Here is a 12,894-nt window from a genome sequence, read left to right as displayed (position 1 = left end):
TGGACTGCTTCGGTTGTGAACGATCTGAATCCATCTGCTTTTTTTTTTTTTTTAGTTTGACTTACTACGTGCAGAAAACATTTAAAAGGGTAACTCCATTTTTACCCAATCCTAGTAATACATACCATTTTTGATTAAAACAGTCAACCTCGGGTTGATCGTATGGCTGCACCCCACACGTCAAAAAGTTGTGCTAAATACTACATTGCACCTAATGTTAGGACCAGTCCACGAAAATCAATGAGGGGGGTTCGTAACCACTCTTCTCTGCCCTCGGTAGCCAAAGTCCTAGAATTGATGGAGAAGGGTTGCATGCTATAACCCCGTGAAAGCAGAAGAGCGTTGTCTGTCAGGTTAAGCCATAGCCTCTCTTCTACTTACAGCTTTATTTTCTTTTTTTTTCACTAATTTATGAGGTAGAATTGCTAAAGGGAAATTAAGAAAATCTTGATTAGTCATTGTGCGATTACTGCCACGTCACTAGGAGCTTCCTGGCAATAAACTGTTGTGGCATTCATTATGTCACTAATTAGTTCCACATTGGGTCCTACGCTCACACTGATAGGCTGGAAGATGCTTGCACTCTTCCAGAGCTCCCGAATCCTAGGCCAAGGAAATGCTTGGAACAAAGCAGTTATTATCCCCAAGGAGGAAAACACAAAGCATTTCTAGTGCAGTATCACAGCCTGTCAGGAGAGAGACTATCAGAAGAGAGATATCAAAGGAGAGGCTCATCAGACAGATGCTTGTGGTTTAATTAAGCTTTTCTTTTTTTTAGGAGCATTTAGCAAAGAGAAACAAAACACAGCAGGTTTTCAGACAACCAATACAGAATATTGCTGGGATTCTGTCTGCTCATTGTCTTTCCACAAGAATGCATTACACAATAAAGTCTTTCAATAAGCAAATAGAATACACTCACTAACATAGACTGATTACAGTTTGCACTCGTAGCACAACTAATTTAAAGCAGCCTGACATTTCAGTCAGTAATTAATTCTACAAATCAAGAGGAGATGTGAATTTTTAAGGTTTTACACCATCTCACTCCATCCTTTCTTTCAATTTTAAGTCTGAGTTAAATGTTGCTCCTCCGACTTTGATTCAGACTTTTCCACTGTTGAGGGACTGAGATTCACAGACAGTGTTATGGTTCAGGATCACCTTTCCATAAATTCTTCTCTTTTTTTGTCAACATATTTAAACATTTCCGTGTCTTTCATGTATCCCATTGGTCATCTATCCCTTTTCTTTGATCCACATTTTGTAATTCTTGAAGTTTGGGAATTTTTGCTTATTGTACATATGAAACATTATACCAGATGAATTAATTTCAGCAAGAAACACTTGAATTACATTAGATTCTAACCTATTCTACATTAGATTGTAGATTACAGAAAGAGATTGATAAGTGGCATACTATGTTCAAAGCTGTTTAGTGTCACAAGCGCAGCTTGAGGGCTTGTCTATAGGTGTGCTCAGATTAAGCTGCAATGATGTAATGAGAGCATCCATCGAGCAGATTAATGCACTTTACTATACATGCATTGACTCTACACCTTTAACCGAGGCGCCAGCTTTCCAAAGCCTCTCAATGCAGGCATGCACTAGAGTACAATAAATAAAGTTCCAGTTTGGGAGAGCACTTGCTTAAGCCTGTCCATTTTTGAGACAGTAATACATCCCACTGACTTCAAAGGCATGTAAGTACATGCCTAATTGCTGCCTTGACTCAGTACTACTGTGTCCTGGTTTCAGCAGGGATAGAGTTAATTTCCATCCTAGTAGCTGGTACAGTGCTGTGTTTTGGATTTAGGGTGAGAACAATGTTGATAACACACTGATGTTTAGTTGTTGCTAAGTAGTGCTTACACTGGTCAAGGACTTTCCAGCTTCCCATGCTCTACTGACTGAGAAGGCTGGAGGTGCACAAGAAGGTGGGAGGGGGCACAGCCAGGACAGCTGACCCAAACTGGCCAAAGGGACATTCCATACCATGTGTCGTCATGCTCAGTACATAAACTGGGGAAAGCTGGCTGGGGGGGGCCGCTGCTCGGGGACTGGCTGGTCATCGGTCGGCAGGTGGTGAGCAATTGCTCTGTGCATCACTTGCTTTGCATATTCTTATTATTACTATTATTAGTATTAGTATTTTATTTTATTTCAACTATTAAACTGTTCTTATCTCAACCCATGAGTTTTCTCACTTTACTCTTCTGATTCTCTCCCCCATCCCACCGGGTGGGGGGAGTGAGCGAGCGGCTGTGTGGTGCTCAGTTGCCGACTGAGGGTAAACCACGACACTCCATAACACAAAACAATACCTGAGAAATCTGCCCATGAAAGCAAGTCAGATTCCCATCATTCTCCTTATCTGGGCAAACTTCTTCTCAAATACACAGTGGTGAAACAGGAGCCCTCACTAAAAAAGGTTAAAGCCCAAAAGCTTACTTCTGAAGATAGAAAATAACTAATTAGCTACTTACAAGCAAGCAAATTGTTTAAAACGGTAGCATGAAGGTGACCCAGTGGAAGCTGTTCAGGCTGAAACAGCAGGAGAGAGAGTGTTAAGGAAGGGCAATTTTACTTGCACAGGCAAAAAGTCTGAAGAGCCAAACAAAAAAAGAACAAACAGAGGAAAAAATAACCTATTGTACTTGTTTAAACCATCTAGAAAAAAAAAAAGGAAAAAATATCCCCCAAAATTAGGGAGATAAGAAGAGAGAAAAATAACAATACAAACAGACATGTGCTCAACTATTACAAAAAGCTAATGACATTTGTTCTTCCAGGAACTGGCATAATCCATGTGTTTGTCTGCATGCAAGACGCTGTGGTCAGGAAAACATTTTTGAGGAATTGGTCATGTTGCAGTGTTTTCAAATGGCTAGTTAAAACCAAAGGAAAACAAGTCTTTGCATCCTAAAGGTTTTCTTTTTTTCCCTTTTGTAGCATCTTATTCAGTGAATAATTGTAAGTTTTGCAGCAATGATTTACCTCACTTCTTTCTACCCAACTGTATTTTGCTTTTGGGAAATAGAAAGCCAAGCGGCTTTGTTTTTCAGCAGCCTCCCCTTAGAGTTTCAAGTAAGCTGTTCTCTCTTCAGAAATAATTTCCTTCAGTTTGCAGAAACTAGAGGAGCCAGACCATCCTTTAGTTTATGCTAATTTTATAACAGTGCAATTGCACTGATCTCAAATTAATCACTCCTTAGTGTGAGAGATTTAGGTCCTCAGAGCTGGGCTTAAGCCAGCAAGATGCGATCTGGCTCAAGGAGTTTCTGAGTGTCATAATTGGAAAGTTTGTTCAGGCCTGTCTCTGTCTGGAAATTCAAGGTAGTACTAGTTGCCTTAGGAGGGTAGGATTGATTCATCCTTCACTTTGGGGTTTTTTTTTTTGCTTAGACAGCTAAAGCAGGACTATCCTGTCACTCACCCTAGTTTTTTCAGTGTAACAACGCTGATTTCATGTGAATAGACCCATCTAGGAGAGGAAGGAAGGCAGCCTCCTGCTTAGAGGCACAAGACCAGGAGTCAGGAAGACTGGGTTGTTCTCCTGCCTGCAGCGTTGCCTTGCTGTGTGACCTGGGGCTGGGTACCTAACAGCACTCTGTCCTGGTGTGTGGTCCTCCAGCAGCCTGGGGCAATGGTAGCTGGGGCTGCTGCCGCCCTCCTCTTTGCCCCTACCGCCATGTTCCTGCCTCTCTGTGGCTCGTGCTGGTAGAAAACTAGTCCTACATTTAAAAGTTTTCTACAACCTCAGTCTATTCCTCTCTAGAAGTGGTGTAGTGGTATTTATCTCACCTGTATTGGTAGGAAACTGGATGCTTGTGAGGTGCTGGCAATGCTCCCAGGCTTATGAAGGCATCTGCCTTGCTCCTCCTGCTTTCTCTCTCCGGTGAGAGAGAGAAATATCCCTCCAAGACCCTGATGTGTACCCAGCTCCCAAAACTGCTGTTGTCTGTCCCGAGCACCTGATGAGTTACTTCCTTTCTCCCAGCGTTGCTTTCCCTCTTGATTTCTTGGCAAGCATCTTCCTCACACAAAAATGTTATCCCTCCTCTTCACTGGCGAATTCGATCCAGGCCCTCCTACTATGGGCTGCCATCCCAGCTCTTATTCCCAAGGCACAGAGCAGGAGGCAAGTTAACTCCACGCTGCCCGGGGCGAAATGCCTGTGCGTCCCATGGATGACAAGAATGTGCGGTACAGTAATGACTGCCACCACAGAAATTTTGCCGGTGTCTGCCCAAGGAGCTGCCAAAATCTCTTAAAAGGAAAGCAGCTGCTGCTGAGCAAGCAGTTCTTTGAGCAGGAGGAGCAGCTTCCAGCTCAGACCCTAGATCCCATGCAAAATCCGGTGGTTACGAAATGGCTAAAAGTCTGGAAGATGCTATTTTTTGTTTGTTTGTTTACTAAGAAGGCCTCAGGGAGACCTTATAGCAGCCTTCCAGTACTTAAAGGGGGCCTACAGGAAAGATGGGGAGGGACTCTTCATCAGAGAGAGTCGTGATAGGATGAGGGGTAACGGTTTTAAACTGAAAGAGGGGAGATTTAGATTAGATATTAGGAAGAAATTCTTTACTGTGAGGGTGGTGAGACCCTGGAACACGTTGCCCAGAGAAGTTGTGGATGCCCCATCCCTGGAAGTGTGCAAGGCCAGGTTGGATGGAATTTTGAGCAACCTGATCTAGTGGAAGGTGTCCCTGCCCATGGCAGGGGGGTTGGACTAGACGATCTTTAAGGTCCCTTCCAACCCAAACCATTCTATGATTCTATGATTGATTCTATGATTGCCATGAAGGTTAGAAAAGGGCTGCCCTGGGAAGGAGTCATGACACTCCCAAGACATGAAAACTAGAGAAGTACAGGAATGACCTGGTGGAGATTGAGGGCCTGATTCCGATTTCAGTCACGTAGGTCTTAAGCCACTGCAATTTTTTAACTTCAGTAGGGTTATTCCACTTCATTTCACACGCAAAAAGTGAAGTAGGCCCTTCACAGCCCACCAGTTCCAGCATTAATGCCAGGAGAATCTGCAGCTGCCTGTTACTTCATTTTATTGTAGTGTTGCTTCATGTTTTAACATCTCTTGTTTGTGGCATTTATATGGTCCAGTCACTCCCTTCTGAAGAGAAAATCTGCTGGAAAAGGTTAGAGGGGAGTAAACCTCTGCAAGATCCTACTTGCAGCTTCACTGCCAAGTACTTTGAAAAGCAGCATTATTGCTGTTGAAAAATAACCTGGGGGTTGTTTGTATAAAGCCTACCAGCATGCTTCTTGATAGACCTTGAAACAGATGCAATGTTCCTAAAGTGCTTGGGAAAGATTTTTGGCAGTATAAATGTATGTTTGTCAAGAGGGTCAAATTTACTCTACTAGTTTGTGGTTAATCCCCAGGGCGATCTCCTATCGCAGGAGAATGCTAGTGAAAAGTAATGCAAGTTTTCTCATTCTTTGCAAGTGATGTGCCATAGCCCCAAGCTGGTGACAGCACTACATTTCTCCACTGAGACTGTTCGATGGGGAAAGAATCAAAAACGCTCTTTTCTTATGCCTGAAAAACAGAAGCTGAGGTACAACTTGAGAACACTACAAATACTATAGGCAATTAAGCACCAAGAAAGGACAAGAACTAGCTGAAGCAAAATATCAGCTCAATTAAACAATAGACATAAATTGGCCTTAGATGGATTTGGACTGGAAGTTAGCAGTAGGGCTTTCCAAGGCTTTGGAAAATTTTTCTAATAGTAGCTGTCAGAGCAACAAATGAAAAGCAAACTAATTTAAAGGTAAAGCTCGATATATGTAAAAAGAAATTTCTGAGATAACCTGAAATAACACAAGTCAAAACTCAGTGATCCAATAGATTATTTGTCTATATCACCAAGTCAACAGCAACTGTTGAGGTTGGACATCAGGCCTGATGTGTCACGAATGAATCAAGTTAGAGCTCTTTCTACTGAGATCGAAATCATCGATGTATTTCATTTAGTCCAGCAAAAGCCATCCAGCTGCTTCAGCCTGTATATTACTTTCAGCCTGTATATTACTTACACAGGATGAATTCATACAACCAATTCCCGATGAAAGCTCCATATCTTACTATCAATCTCCTTTTCCATATGAACCTTATGAAAATACTTAAGTGAGCCCACAATGCTGGATGAGTCCTTTCTCATGTCACATTCCGTACAAAAATATGCCTGAGCACGCACGTGTTTGCAATGTAAACAGCAATCCAAACAAAATGTTGTTGTGATTTCATGTACCAAGGCGCAGTTCAAAACAGGGGGCTCACTGACTGTGGGCATTCAAGGTTGCAATTCGGTAGTGTTCGCAGCTATTGTAACATATTTCGCATTGCAGGTCCTCTCCTCAGGCTGCCAATTTTGAGCGCAGTTTGAAAAGGCAGTGTGATGATTATTATGAGTGACTCCACGGAGGTGACATGAAGTGTCTCACTTTGCTTTCTGTGGTGCCAACATTGGTTTGCTCCATTCTTTTCGTGCTTCTGGTATAGCTGATGATACCTGCTAGTTGCTGCCTGAAAAGCAGCTTCACCCAACTGGATGTTGTCTGATTGGAGCGATAATCAGAGAGAGATCTCCACTTCTGGCACAAAGCCCTTCCAAATGCAGGGAGACTTTGCAGCAGGACAGCAATACCTTCTTGCCTTCCAGCTCACTGCGAGAGCAGCCCAGTGAGGGTCTCATTATAAATTGCAACTGGATTTACTGAATAGTAATGCTGTTTCCTTCTAGCAGTATATTCCACAGTACTCTATTCTCATCCAGAATAGCGTAGTATCTAGTGGTTCACTTTGCCCAATTTACCACCATTAGCTTTGTATGGGGTGAAGGAGCCTGTGTTTACTACCAAATGAAAGGAAGGCATCCACAATTCTCCTTTTAATTAAGCTTAGCCTTGTAAACTATGAAAAGAGTATTATATTAAGGCCAACGTTTTATTGTCAAGCAAGCAGGCTCCTATTGTGCATATTGCCAAGGAGAGATAACAGGGCTTTTATACTGTCAGAAATTTGTCCTGCCATGTGGGCATCAGGTTTGTCTAAAACATGCCCAGTGTGTGTGTGCTGCCAGCCAGAGAAAGTTTGAACTTCACAAGATTTTTCACATTAAATCCTCAGGCAGTGAATGCACGTTGATAGGTGTTTCCTCTGGTTACAGAAGACCCAAACAGGGATCTTCCAAACAAGCCCCAAATGAAAATTTTCAAATGAAAATGCATCTATCCATCCTGGCCTTACACTAGTTTAGGTGGTGAGTAGGGTGTCTGTAGCCAGCTTGTGGTGTCACTCCTATCTTTTTGTCTGCATCGGTGGAACTGGGTGTTCATTATGAACAATCATGAGACAATTGAAAAGGAGAAATTAAAATTCAGTTGTAAGCCAGGTGGTGACTGAAGAGACTTATCTTATGGACTAAAGTTGATTCATTTGTTTAGATTTAACAGTGAGGGGGTTCTTTGCAGTCCAAACAGTAAACAGGAAAACAATCTGAGAAAGAAATCCCAGAGGGAGAAAAATCTGATCAAGAAATTCTCATCAATCAAAAAAATCTCCTACAGCGTGAAAGATAGAGTTCCTAACTTTTTTTTTTCTTTCTGCTATGAATAAAATTCTTGTGAGTTTGAATGAGTTTAAGTCTGAGTTTGGGAGTGTGACCTCTCCTCTTCCCATCGCCAGTCTAAACAGTCCTGAAATGCAGAGGATGTTTGATGTAAACTCCAAATCCCCTTTTGGGTCTATGTCCTTTATGAGGACAAATTAAACCTTAAACAAACCTGCAGTTTTGCAAAGTTTTGACCACACAGATTGTAATTATTTTTGTTATGATGTCTGTATTTTTCTTTTCAGGACAAGTCCTTGGTTAATATTTATTCCAATTTCCATATACATCAGTGGTAGTACTGCCTGTTTATGGACTTCAGAGTTTGCCTCCAACACAGATAATCTGAGTTTGTTCAAACCTAAAAATAAATGGTAAGTCTGTATGTTTTGTTTTGTAGGTTTTTGAATACTTAGTAATAAAATATTTTGCAAGGGGGAAAAGAATGCACTACTGGATCAACAGCTTTATTTTTCTAATGAGGAGTAATAATATAGTAATCTCTTCAAATAAGCAATAACTTGTCAGGGCCTTGAGTGCACCAACAGATGCTGATGACCCTGACAAAACTAATAGCTAAGAGACTATCTTGAAGAGCAGACATTGGAAATATGCACAATGCAGCGTATTTTATCAGTCCAGTTTTTTTACCTTCCCTTTCAATCATTTTTTGTGGTTTCTTTAAAGATGATTGAACAGTGATAGGTGCATCAGGTCCAAAGATCCCGCAGTACACTAGGAGGCTCTAAATGTTTTTTTTTAAGGCAATCAAATGCCAAGCAAAGTTCTATACTAAGCCTGCATTCTAAGGGTATGCAGACATACCTTCACCAAGTAGCAGGTAGATCAGGAAATCACATCTCTCACCTTCACAGTTAGAAAAGTTTTAAGAACTGATGAGAATAAAAATAATAGAGCAATAATTGGAAAGGGCAGTTGTGAAGATGTAGTTTAAAGAGAACTGGCACTAGTTATCTGCAGTAATGGAGTCAGCAAAGTGATCTATCTGCAGGACAGCCTTAGAGAGAAGCTACCACAGGCATAATCTTTCTAATGATATCAGGAGGGTGATAAAATGGATTAGAAAATAATTAAATCTGACACTCTGACAGAGACAAAATATCATTCAGTCAAAACCCAGAAAGAGTCAAAAGTCTCATTTTGGTGTTAGAACATATTAAAAAACAATCTCTTGGTTGAACTCTTCAACTCTTGGTTGAAGTCTGGGTTCAAGATAGTCCTGCTGAAGCCAAATAAATCCTTTCAGTGAGACAGGTGGCTGGAATGGAGATGTGGTCCCCAGCCCCCTGGTCCAGGTGTTCATGCAGTCATTAGCAAGGGAGGAGCTTAGCCCATGAACAGTTTGGACTTTATTCGAGCTACTATTGTTCACTGAGCTTCTGGGCATGTGTCTTGACTGTAATTGCTCTTCCAAAAAAGCTCAGATGAACTCCACCTCGGTAGGACTATCCCCTTTGGCTCCTACACAGAGAATGGGAGCACTTGGGCATCTGGGTGACCTAGGCCGTAGCGCTTGCTTGTGGCTGCAGAACAAACAGCAACCTGGAAAGTAAGGAAATCAGACCTCTGGAAATAACAGAAGATTTGGGGAGCTGGGTCCCAAATGATTTGCACAGAGGATGGGGAAAAATTGAACTCCCAGCTGGCTTCCTGCAGGAAGGGGAGGTAAACGACACTGTGTGAGTTCAAAGATTTCTATCCAAATGCAGAGCTCCCTGGGTGTGTTATCCCATAGCAATAGCAAGTTCGTAACGTCTTATTTATTCCACACAGGAGTGAGGACGTAAGCATCCCTTTGAGGGGACACCTATTCTACACCTATTCTTGGACTGGTCACCCAAAAAATAAGCTCAAACTGAGGGCTGGTTGGTTTGTTCATCTAGCCCAAGGGAAGAAGTAAAATAGGCAAGTAATCAGGCTCAAGGTACATATGCTGTGCTAACGGCATCTAAGGAGCTAAATGTGGAAGAAAAAAGGATGCAGAGATTTTTGAGGATAAGAACACATAAAGCCTATCTTAAAGCAAGACGTGCTGCTCCCAGCTCTATCTTTGTGAAAGCTCTGTCTCTGGATCAAAGAAACAAAATCGCTCTAACAGCTTGTTTTTTCAAGATAAGCCAAATTTTCACTGCCTCTCCTCTAACTTGCACTGGCATGCTGTACACTGCATGCTTTTCTGTTTGCTAACCAAAAGGTATCATGAGATAATTAATGCATATAAACTAGAGCTTTCCAAGAGAAAGAACTTTTCCTTTATTCTCAAGTTCCTAATATCCTGAAGTTTTGTTCGCTGACTATTTTGAGAATTGTACAGATTAACTTTTAATGGGTAGGTGAAGGACACCACAGCAAGCACAGCCTTCTATTTCATCTATTTCTCGCTGAGGCAAATTACAAACTAAAATCTTCCCTGTATATTTAATCTAATTTAAATCTTAAAGTACATTTGAGTGAGAGGATGTAATATATTATTTAAAGCTGATCCATTTAACCTAGGGGTTAATAGCATTCATACCCTTAAAAAACCACAGTTGATTGATAGGAAATTTTGAGAACTAAATAGCATCTGTGGAATATTAATTCTCTATACACAGGTCTTGAAAAACAGCAGACTGCCTTTCAAAGTCAAAGGTAGAAAGCCCTCTGAAAACATTGTATCGGCACTGTTTCCTATACCAAATCCTTTCCAGCACTAGGGTCAGAGCTCGAGTCTTTCTTTTAGCTCCTGTTAGCGGGAGAGTTCACCTTGTCCCATTCTGCCCCTGTTTTGTGGGAACGTGAGTCTTGCAAGCTCCCTCTCCTCCACAAAACTCTAACTCATGAAACAGGGTATCCACAGCCTTCTTTTTGCTAGTTTTCCTTTTATTCCAGTAAGCTGTCCTACGTCACAAATGCATGGATTTTGCCAAGGAAGAGGTTAGGACCACTGTAATAACATAATTTAGCCACTGAACCGTACTGCGGCATTGAAAAATGGCACTGGTACTGTTAAAGCTACGAGAAAGCCTGTCTCCTCCGGCTCCCTGACGTACAGCGCATGTACGCTGTGTGGCACGGCATGTGGCACATGCCGTGCCATCCTCTGGGTATGCACAAAAGTGGAGGTGTTCTGCTGATCGGACCACAACATCCCTCAGACCTGCAGGGCTGTGGGAAAGCACGTCTGGGCTTCCAAGGTGGTTATGCCCTCCGAGTGCATCAAAGTGGAGAAAGCAGGGATAAGGGCAGACTACTCTGTTCCTACTCTTTAGCAAGCAGTATAAAAAAATAGAGACATAATTCTTGATCAGAAGCCAGAGAAAAATTAAACATAATATATTTAAACAGATGTTTTACAAATGCAACAGCTTGCTTTTTAATAATTGAACTCAGGACAATATTATCACTCATACCGCTATGAAACCCTCTAAGTAGGACTCAGTTTCCCAGTGTTAGGGCTCCTTGTTCTCAGTACGAGTGGCTCCTTAGTCTCAGAAACAAAATCAACGCTGTGGTTTTCAAAAATGCTGCCTGGAAAGAGATGTGAACAGGAAGAGTGCAGACAGAGTGAGGTATATGCATGCAAATGTACAATCACAACAAACCCAGCTCAGCAGGCTTATGGATGCTCAAGTAATAGCAAAACTGTAACTAAATAAAAATGTTGCAGCCACCCTGTTAGGGAACAGATAGAATTTTCTTCTGTGGTGGAACTGCAGACAGTGTCCTTTTAAATCAATGTTATTTTTATTAATTTTATTCATTTTCCTGCCCTTTACTCCCAACAAGTCTGACTGTAGTCTCATTGCCAATGGAATATCTGAGGGTGAACAATGCAGCTTTCTCATTTTACTTCGATATTTTTGCTGGGGTTCACTGGAATAAATGACACTTGGAAATATACTGAGGGTCTCATGGGCTAAATCCATCTTTATTCAGAAAGAAGATTTTCTGTATGGTGTGCTTGACAAACATATTCCACTAAATCATTACTCTGATCCCACCCACATTCCAATACCACTGTGCATACTTTGTCTGACTTTCTTTATGAATCACCCAATAAAACACACCCAGTTCAAGATATTATTGGCAATGCTACAGTCTACGTACATTAAATCTCATTTTAAACAAAACCCTTTGAACCTGAAATGTTGCCAGTGCTTGAATCCAAGAAGTCGAAATGCAGTAATGTAAATCTTCTTAATATACCTGACACCCTTTAACTGTTCCCACAGTTAAAAAATATTACAGCTTACATTTGTACCACAACCAGGCACCCAGTGGTTCAAGCCCCATATGAGGGTAAAAAAAAAGGAAATGTTCATTTATATATCAAGTGAGCAAAGCTGATTTGGAAATTATTGAGACAATGAGCCTAGCCAGGAGTTGCTTTAGGACTGTAATTGCCCTTTCACATCTTAGGTAATTTAATTAAACAAAGGAACTATTTTTGGACCAGACAGCTCTGTAAACTTTTGATACTTGCTATTACAAACCATCTGGTGCTGTATATTGTAAGATTTCGTAACTCTTACTGTATCACCATCTTCCTCAGAGATTACACATGGGGTTTTATGTTTATTTGTATCTCCTCTAGTTTTGTGTACATTTATTTCAGACAAAACACTTCATTCTTTGGATTCCCTCCCAGTTCAATAGCTGAAAAGTTCTGTGTAGAAACTGGCACATGTCAAGAACCATCATTCAGTTGTCCTCCTTATTTTGGGTAGCTTTTTGGTGGTGGTTTCCTCTGTTATACAATCCTTGCTCATAGTCTGTAGATCATTGTCTAACACTGTAAATAAAATAGACATTGAGTCTTTTAGAATATTCTCAGCCTCCACTTTTAGAGGAACAACAATTTCGATTTCAATTATTTCTTCAGTGAATGGACCTCTGCTATATTTTGCATTTATTTGACTGATTTCCAAATGTGCCACTGTCTGTCCATATGTCTGTCTGGGCTCAGTGCTACACGAGCTGTAATTACACAGTTGCTGATTGAGTTGGAGCACAAGCAGAATGAGTTCACATCTGCCCTCAAAAGACTGTACAAATACACACATCTAAAGACTGACTCCTCCAAAGGTCTAAAATACACGTGTGTAACTGACCCTGAAATTCAATGTGCTTCCTGCAAGAGCCAGGGTTATCTAAACGAAGAGTTCATAGGATGTAACCCCTTGACTTCTCCACCCCTCGCATTTTTTAGGATTGACAGGTCCTAGCAATCGCACAGACCAGGATAACAAGCCATGTCCCA

This window comes from Aptenodytes patagonicus, chromosome 2 (assembly GCF_965638725.1).
Source record: "Aptenodytes patagonicus chromosome 2, bAptPat1.pri.cur, whole genome shotgun sequence".
Classification (NCBI taxonomy): Eukaryota; Metazoa; Chordata; class Aves; order Sphenisciformes; family Spheniscidae; genus Aptenodytes; species Aptenodytes patagonicus.
Note: the sequence above shows the minus strand (reverse complement) of the source record.